The sequence below is a fragment of the Empidonax traillii genome, unplaced genomic scaffold (assembly GCF_003031625.1).
Source record: "Empidonax traillii isolate 1590-97213 ecotype Southwest subspecies unplaced genomic scaffold, ASM303162v1 scaffold867:size481033, whole genome shotgun sequence".
NCBI classification, from domain to species: domain Eukaryota; kingdom Metazoa; phylum Chordata; class Aves; order Passeriformes; family Tyrannidae; genus Empidonax; species Empidonax traillii.
This window is the reverse complement of record NW_020956060.1, coordinates 285,068-294,507: the sequence shown is the minus strand read 5'-3', so window position 1 is coordinate 294,507 and position 9,440 is coordinate 285,068. Positions and strand designations below refer to the sequence as shown.

Sequence of the window (9,440 nt, the reverse complement as noted above, 5' to 3'; positions counted from 1 at the left end):
CTTCTAGATCTTCCAGGCTCCTTAAATGAAATATATCTTCTCTGTAATTCTTCCCTGTCCCCTAAAACGAGATAGGAAGAGGCATATGCCTGATGCAATACTTTTTATGCCACAAGTATCGTTACCAAGCAACCATCCCATGTGGTTTTGGCAGAACACAAACTTCTTCAGCCACTAAGCCTCCAAACACCTGAACCAAGATGTGCCAGCAGAAAACATCAGAGATCTCGGTGAAGCAATGCTTTATCCGAATCAGCAAATGATTTTTCCAAATCAACAAATGATTAGGGATGATTACCATACACTAGCACTGTGGCTATCATGCACATTTTCCAAAATGTTGCCACAAATGAATGATGTTTACTTGCATGTGAAGGTTAATTATATCCGTTGGTGAGAAGAGGCAAACTCTCAGGTTTTCAGTAATCGAAATATTTTTATTATAGCAGGTCTGAATGAAATCAGAAAAACATTCACAGCTTCCACCCCCAACTAGAATAAAGGGAGAGATGAGGGACTTGCCAGTTCCAACCAAATGCTCTCTCATCAAGTACTACAGGTAGTAATTTGTGTCATCACAAACCTAGTGTAAAATTATCTTACCTTACCTTTCAGTGACATTACTGAAAGGTCTTCCATTTCACAGTCATTAGAATAAAAGTTGTGTACTTTGCTCAGTTTCCAGATATGTGTCTGTGAGGCTCTTTTGAGTCTGTGCAAGCGCATAATCAAAGGTGAAGGATCAACAGATTTAACTCACCGCAATTCAGTTGGCTACAGTCAGTGGACATCTGCTGGGGACTAATTGCAGAGTCTTTTTTTTATATGCCCAGTGGATTAAAGTAGCAGAAAACAAAGTAGGTGGAGACACATTTCACAATCCATGGGTACAGTGACATTCCAATTGGAGGGCATGAGCATCAGCCAAAATAGGCCAGTCAGGTAAAAGTTTCAAAACGTGTTACCACTACCTGAAAAGAGGCATTTTCCAATTAATCAGCCTTCCATTTGCTTCTCTGCTCATTGAAGGAGTTGACATTCTGCAGGAGCACAGCTTGGTTCCTCATGCGGAAAGGTCTTATAGTCCATTAAATCCTCTTAGTCCATAAATAGAACCAGGAGTTAGAGACCTTTGGAAATGAGAACATAACTATATACAGTTACATTCATCTGCCTTAAAAAAAAAAAAAAAAGAAGAAGTGGTGGAAAGCAGCAGGAAGATGATGAAATTACTGGTACTTAAGGTCATATATTTGCTCAATACTGGTATCTGGTTTAAAAATGTAAAAGTTATGCTGTATCTCTATAAATTATAGCATGCAGAATCTTGCACATACAGAGGCCAAGTTTGTCCTTTCACATGCAAATAAATATCCAAGAGCTAAGAACAACAGAGCCCAAGGTCCATTCAACAGCTGTGTGATTTAATAGGTTTGACAGTTCCAGTCCCTCACATGCTACAGATGCAGCATTCAAAAGTGTTTGAAGACTTCATAGCACACTGAAAAAACCAGAAGATTGATGCTGACCAAACAACTGGCTCAAAGGCACAAATTTCTCTTTCTCTTTGATTTCTTGAAGCTGATTCCAGGTAAAAAGTTCCTAAGACACAATCCTAGCTTCCAAAATGTACCACTTCTCAAACAGAAAGACTTTTGAGATAAAGTTATAAATGTTGCCCTTTGTGTTTTGTGAAGAAAAGGAATCATTGAGTATCTCATCCTATTTTGATCTTTCAAGTAAAATTTCTTTGAATGGCCTTTCAGTGAATGCAAAAGGGCAGGAAGAAAACTGTATGTTATTTCCTTCAGCATTTTATGGTTCTAGGGCTGTTTCCCGTCATCATGTATCATGTCTTAACATGTGATTTGCACTTGGCTTGTGGACCCTGGCTTTTTGAGACTTCAGTGTACCACTTTTTATTTTTTGTTAATAAAAAAATCTACAATTCAATCAATGGAACTGTACAAATAACCATGACTCAAATAAGTGTTCTGCTTTTTCATGATCCTACAATAGCAGTCTCACATAATGATAAAGGTACTGATACAGAGGTCTCCTGAAACTTTCTGCTGTGCTTTCAATCTATACAAGACATATGTATCCACATTTTTTACTTAAAATCTTGCAAATTTATGAATCTCTTTTTCTGGTTTTGTGCCAGGGCTCCCTGTTGCCTAGACAAACAAAACAAATGAAAAATTGTCTAACCTTTTCTATTTCCTTCTAGCACAAAAGAGATCATCTGGCTTCTTCACATAACATGGCCATGGATTTTTTCAGGAAATCTATTTTGTAGGTATTATTTTAAATATGATATTTCATGCAGAAATACTTGTGCTCTTCCTGTGGCTTCAAGATTAATACTAAATGTTATTTAAAGGTGGACCACTGACAAGTTTAGTGGTTCTCTGAAGAATTGTCTTGTTTTTAAATGACTTACGGTAGCACTAATGGCTGCTAATCTGGACACTGTTCTGTTCCTTCTCATTGTTGCAAAAAGGGCCATAAAACTCAGCTAATAAAATGTTCTACTACACAGATGAAATATTGCCAAAGTCCAGTCTTCATTTTCTTTTTTCGTTGTGTCTGACAATCCCAGAACTAGACAATATGCTTGTCATTGCTGTTAATTTTTTAGTTTTACAATTCATTTGTTTTCAGTACAAATAGCTCTTTTTTGCTAATTTCTTCTGATTTGATGTTAAAATATTGCAATATAAATTTATTAGTTGCATTTTGTTGGTGTATATAGAAATAAAATTTTGAGACTCAATAAAAATCCTTCTGAAAATAAAGGGAACTGATTAGAATATCCTGCCCCAGTGTCCTGAACAAAATACCCAGTGGTAATTTTTAATTTTTGAGCTTACTTGGTACCTCCATGACTTTATCTTTGCATGTTGAAGGGTGAATATGCATGGAGCTTATATTTACTCTGCAATTTCTGAATCACACTCTTTCCTGCCAATTAACATCAAAGCCAAATAAAGAAGAAAAAAAAGGCTCAGTAGGTGAAGAAATTTCACAGGTAGTTAAAAGTAATTTTTTCTGAGTTTAGTATACAACACGTGTTAATATATTTGTAGTATTCAGAGATCCTGATCAAATCAGTTCTTTTTTTAATCTGTGCATAAACACATGCACATTGCTAATTAGAAGTTCTTTTAAAATTGAAATCATATTTCCATTTCCATAGTTTGGGAAAGGAATTTCAGGTTGTTTTTTTTTTCCACTCAAAATTGTGTGCAGCCACATTGTATATATGTAGATAAAGGTTTTTTTCAGAGTAACAAGGATTCCCTTATTTTTATTGAGCTCCTCTCCAGTTCAAATTGGGTAAGCAAGTCCAACAACAGTACGACAGCTTTTCCCACTGATGAGCACATCACTTACATCAGTCTTCAAGTTTTCCTGTGGAACTGTGTATTTAATGTTCTTTCTCCTGGGAAGTAAAGGCAAAAACCAAAATGAATCACCATGGAATGTCAGTGTCCACTCAGCACTGTTTTGTCATACAGTATCTCAGCTCTTATCTGTTGAGGATAATGGAAAGATAATTTGATATATCACTTTCTGTTTCATTTTAGGATACATGCTTTACAGCTTTTCAAGTATAATAAAGATATGACATGTGCAATAACCTTTTCTCTCATTGTGAATAAAAATGTGTTATAATAAAATAGGCTGGCAGAGTTCCATCAACCAGAACGCTTTGACAAGTAACTTGCTTCAATTAAAAAGTAAGTGGAGGAGGAAATGAATGTCAGTTTGTCTTTGAAACCATGAAGATGCAGGGTCTCATGACACAAGTTTTTTTAAAATGTTTTGAAGCAACAATACAACAACTAATAAATTAATTATTTATCTAATTTGCATTTTAGATGGTTTCTTAATTAATTTTTGAGCTTTCTTTGACATGTTTGACTCTATAAATTGCATTAAAATGTGGTTAGTTCTGTCAGTATCAATCAATTGTCAAGAAAAGCAAAGCAAACTTCCTAGAGAGCTCCACCTCCAGAGAGTCCATGTTCTACAGAACTTTCATCTTCCAGCAAATCTCAGATTTACATAAAATGCATGCCTGTCACTTTCAACAATGTTATTAATATATTTTTCAAGCATACATTTCCATACTGTCTTGTTCACTGGAGATTTTATCAGCATCTGATGCATTGTCTGCTTTTGCCCAATTCTGGTTAAATTATAATGGCAATATTACCAATTTTAATAATACCAATGTTTTAGGGACTTCTTAACCTGTATATATGTTGCCTATATATATCTACCTTCCCATAAGTTCACCTGTAGATGGGACCTCTTCTCTTCTTGAGAAGAACTAATCTGTAGGAACGCTCTGAGATTTGACTTTCTACATTATATCAAATCACTAATCATGGAAATTCAACAGCTTGGGTCTTCTTATGAATCAGCTATTCTTTCTCATTCTGTCTCTTCCATTACTCCTCTAGATCTTTCTTTTCTTTCTATTACTACTCTTAGTCTTTAGGTACTTGCACAAGGAAATGACCAAAGAGTAATAATAAACAGAGACAGAAGTACACTGCTTTTCTGCAAGTTATCTTCATCTTTGTAAAAGTTTTCATTTTCCATTCTTGCAAACATAATTCGTGACTGTTTTTAGGCTTGAGACTGGCAATTGTAAGTGCTTGTTAGCTTCTTAAAATGTACCTTTAAAAATAATTGTCCTTGGTGAGAAAGGAAAGTTACTTTGATACGTAAGTATTAAAATGTGAAAAAAAAATCAATCTGTGCTGTGCTGTATTCTCTAAAAGAAAAACATGTAACTTCATGGTTGCTTAAAATACCCATAATATTGCATGAAGTTTCAATGACACAAAATTGCAAGAAACATCCAAATGGATTTCACAATAGACTCATCATCCTTTGTATAATTATCAAACAAAACATTTCATATGAAAACATGTGACTATGTAATTACAGGACCACCTTGAGCACTCTGATTCACCAGGTGTCTCAAAGAAGCGGTATGGTTCAGTGGATATGACATTAAATTAGATATTATGAGAACCAGATAATTTTCTCAGCTTTGATTGCAGTGAATTTTAGATACTTCGTATTTGAGATTATTCATTTGTAAAATTGGTTTGGTAATGCCTTTCCCCACTTACATTTTCTATGACAGAACACTTTTAACTATGGTACCTTCAAATGTGCAGGAGGAAAAAGAAAAACTTCTAAGAAGGAGGACAACACTGAAACAGATTGATCTTTCTAGTCTTCTGGCTCCATAACTGTGCAATACTTAACACAGAATTATTCTTCCAATTGAAAGTACTCCTAACTGTTGTGGCTTCAGTTTTTCAGCATTTACTACTGCTTAAGATAAGGTGAATGTGGCGATTCTCCTGTGTCTGTCCCATATTCTCCTTTATAGGGACATGACTAACAGTATCTACAAGAATGGCCAGTCATACACAACATTCTAAAAAGTACAGTGGCAAAGTGGATTCAGGAAGGATATAAACAAGCAAAACAAATGAAAGATGAGAAAGTGGAGAGTACTACCAGGAAGATTCATCAAGAGATTGCAGACATGGATTGTTTAAAGTACATGGAGGTCATGATGCCTTAAGGTTTTATTACCTGGCTTGAAGGATTGATTGATGAAACCATGATTTTTTCTTGTCTGTTAAAGAATTAATAATTGTTTTGCTGGAATTAATTTATATAACATATTATAAATCAGAGGGCCATCAGTTACAATCAGCTACTCAAACAAATAGTAGTTGATTGTCAGCTGTACTACTAATTACATATTTACTCCTACAGAAGTGTGTATCTATAGGCCTATGCACCACATTTCAAGCCATTAAAATGCTTAGGTCAATCCTCTGCTTTCTGTCCCATTTAGAAATGAATTGCATCATTTGTTTTTGTTCTGAGTCAATGGACACAACTTGCCTTTTGGGACTTCAACATGGGAGAGAACTGTCCTAAACCACACAGAAAATTGTAAGCATTGACTAGGCAGGAAATTTTCCTCTAAAAGTAATCTCTGAAGCTTACCAGAGCAGAAAGAGAAGTCACTTGGTTAGCAAAAGTCTGTGCATTATTCCTTGAGATTCAAAATAACTTCATTTGGAAATCATAGTCAAAAATAAAAACTGATCTACAAACCCTACTATGAAATGTATCACTGCCTTTTTAGAAAGCAAAATTCAACTCCTTTAAAGGTAGAAACAACACAGAGTCTTCCGTAGCCTTGATGCAAGTATTGTGTTTGACCTAAGAAGGGATTCCAGGACAGCAGGAGGGTTTTTCCTAGCAATCCTGGTGAAGATCTAAGGTGAAGGGAACAATTCTTAAGGATACAGTAGCAGATACCCACAAGACTACTGCGGTCCTGACATCTCCGCAAAGGTGACCGATCAACACCAGTTACACAACACGCATCTCACACCCAAAGAATGAGAAACATCAGCTCATTTTCAGCAGGTCATCAAACATTCAAGAGCAAAAATATTAAAACTCGCTCATTTCTGAGTCAGAACGGATCCAGAACTAGAAAAGCTGCTGGCAGAGGGTGCCTTTACCACCTTGTGAAAGGAAACACAGCAGGACTTTTGGGTACTGGGAACTGGGGACACCACCACCAGCAGCCCTGAGCAGGTGGCACAACCTGGAGCAGCCACAGGGAGCACAGCCTGCTCCCTGCTACAGAGCCCTTCCTTTGTGCTCCACATGTGGGGGACGGATACACTCTCATTATGCTTCACAGCTCCCCAAAAATAAATCCTCCCTGGGGTTCTGGGAGGGAAAAGGAGGCAGCTAAAGCAAACAGAATGATCGCGTGATAATGCAATATGCAGCCCCAGAGGTACCTTGGAAAGATATGAAATGCTTTGATTTTTTTTTCCCCCAAAGATGAAAGAAACAAAAATTCAATATAACCAATAATTAATTTAGTGTAAATTGCTTTGCAATTGTTTTAGTTTTGCTCAGCTCAACATGTTAGTTATTTTCTTCCCCTTCTTGTTGGATGTTTCAGCTATTTTCAGGAGATAAAAGATGTTTAACTCCAAAGAAATAGAAGAAGCCTTTTTACTATTAGTATTTGGAACTGCAGATAAGAGAAGTCTGTGAAAATACTTCCAGAGACAGACTACCTTGAAATTTGTGTGACAGAATTCATGAAAGGACTTTATCAAAGCCTTAATAAATCACAGTCTCTGTCCACTCCTAGACTCAGAAAAAACAAAGATAGCAATTAATATTTTAAGAAGTTACCTGTTTCCTCCTTATGATTTTAGGAGTTCTGGGGAACCATACTGTGAGGCACAGGATTTTAGCTTTGCTTATAATCTCGATTTTTACAGTGCTTCATTTCAGTTAGAGATGGTGGAATTTGTTGCTTAGGACTCTGTACAAATACAAGATTGTTCTGTCAGACCTTCTTTAAGGATTGTTGCTGGTTTTTTTGCTGTGGTTGGTAAAACTTCAAAAAGATAAAACTTATCACAAGAAAAACATTTTTAAAAGAAAAAAATCAGAAGTTAAAAGGCATAATTTTGGAAAGTGACAATTTAATGAAAATCAGGATGCTTTTCAGTTTATATTTAGACTGTAACAATACTTGTGCACATATTTTATGTGAGATATGGACACATAAAGAATGAATTTATGGCTTTTTAATCTAAAATGTGCCATTTCCAATGACTTAAAGACTTCCCCCATGAAGCAAAGCAGAAAAATGTAATTAGCCAGTAGGAAAAAAAATGTACCTATGAGTTTTCCTTTTCTTTTAAAGAAATAAACATCTACTAATGCGTCATGCAAATAAAATGAAACTTATCAGAGTGTAACCAGGAAATACTGTCTGATGTTTTCGTAGCCTTCAAAATATTCTGTTACTTGTTTTTCTGAAAACTTTTCCGATGTTCAAGTTCACTATTTGAGGGTGTGATATAGCTGGGAAAAAGCTGTTAGACATTTTCTATGAGGAGGAATTATTACTTTTCTAAGTCAAAATGACAGCCATGTCATTTGATTTCACAAAGAAAATGTGCCAAGTCTTGGGAAGAAACTGGCCAGGTGTGGGAATAAGGTCCCAGGTGAACAGGATGGTAACTGAGGCCTGAGCAACACTTGGATTCCAGTCAAGTGGTCTGAGATGTCTCCAGAAAGAGCCCAGCTACGTGAAGGAGGAGGGCTCCCTGTTGGTTGGTGCACTGCAGTGGCAAGGGGGGCAGCACCTGGAGAGGTGTCTGTGAGGGTCCAGAGGGGAGTGAGGGGGAAGGATCTGCAAGGCTAAGCAGGACTGTGTGCTGTGGAAAATGAAGGTGGGGCATTCTGCTGTTTGTAGGTTAATGTGAAGGTATAGGGAAGAAACAGCCTATAGAAAGGAAGGACTATGCAGACCCACTAAAGTTCAGATATTGACTGAAGCAGTGACTGAAATGCCTCTCTGGAGATTAACAAAGCCATGTCTTACTCAGAGGAAGACCTCCTAGGCAACATTTAATGGTGTAGATAGTTGACTGTGTTTTATATTAGGACAATATATGGACTGTTATGCTACAATTTTCTATACATACAAAGAAAAGACAAGGAATATGTATACTTTTAAGGGTTATAAAATGAGAAGTACAATGAAGAAGCTGGAGGAAGTAAATATTAGCTCATGGACTCTACTCACATTTTTTTTTTAATAGCTGTTATAAACCCTTTTATGGTAAATTCTGGTTGTGAACACCTTCTGTAAGGATACCAGACATGAAATACTGAAAATGGAAATGAGCATGAGACCACCTACATCTAGTTTTGAGGATGCAAGCAAAAAATAATATTTTATATTAAGATAAAAAAAATGGTGCTTTTTTTTTTTTTTTTTTTTTTTTTTTTTTTTTTTTTTTTTTTTTTTTTTTTTTTTTTTTTTTTCCCAAACAGCAAACATGATAGCATGCAGAGTGGTTTCCTTAACTACAACATGCAAACATCTCCTAGTTGATAATGGAAAACCAATGATGTCACCCCTCCACACTGTGGTGGGCATGAGCCTACCACTTTAAACTGAAGATTGAGCATGCCAGTATTTCAGGGAGTAAACAAAGAACTGGACTTGGCCCAGAAGTGGTGCACATAAAGATAAGTCCTTGGTAAGTGTGCAGCAGAGCAACAAGCAGCCAAACCTCTGAATTTCAGCTGAATGAACTGCAAAAGCAGGGAATGACTCAATGAAGTTCAATCCATTTGGATGTATTCCCTAGAGCAATTAGATGTGTTATGACTTGAGAATAGCATTAAATCATTATAAAGTTCTAGCTAGAAATGTACCCATATCTAGTTCCCAGATGAAAAATTATGTCAGAAAAGAGGCAAGGACAGGAAGTTTCCTGAACTGCTCTTGTCCAGCAGCAACCAGAAAGGCTCCTGAAAAGACCATGCCCAACCTACCT

General features: G+C 36.3%; 1 long non-coding RNA gene across 2 annotated transcripts; it reads right to left on the bottom strand.

Moving 5' to 3' along the window:
• Window positions 1-608: 608 nt before the first annotated feature.
• On the bottom strand, window positions 609-3,447 carry LOC114067130. 2 transcript variants are annotated; one of them, XR_003573329.1, is made up of 2 exons: window positions 3,397-3,447; window positions 609-1,130 (listed from the first exon to the last, which is right to left on the bottom strand). It is a non-coding gene; the product is annotated as an uncharacterized LOC114067130 (long non-coding RNA). The 2 variants fall into 2 exon arrangements; XR_003573328.1 differs by having other exon boundaries at window positions 609-1,174; window positions 3,397-3,438.
• Between the last annotated feature and the right edge of the window lie 5,993 nt (window positions 3,448-9,440).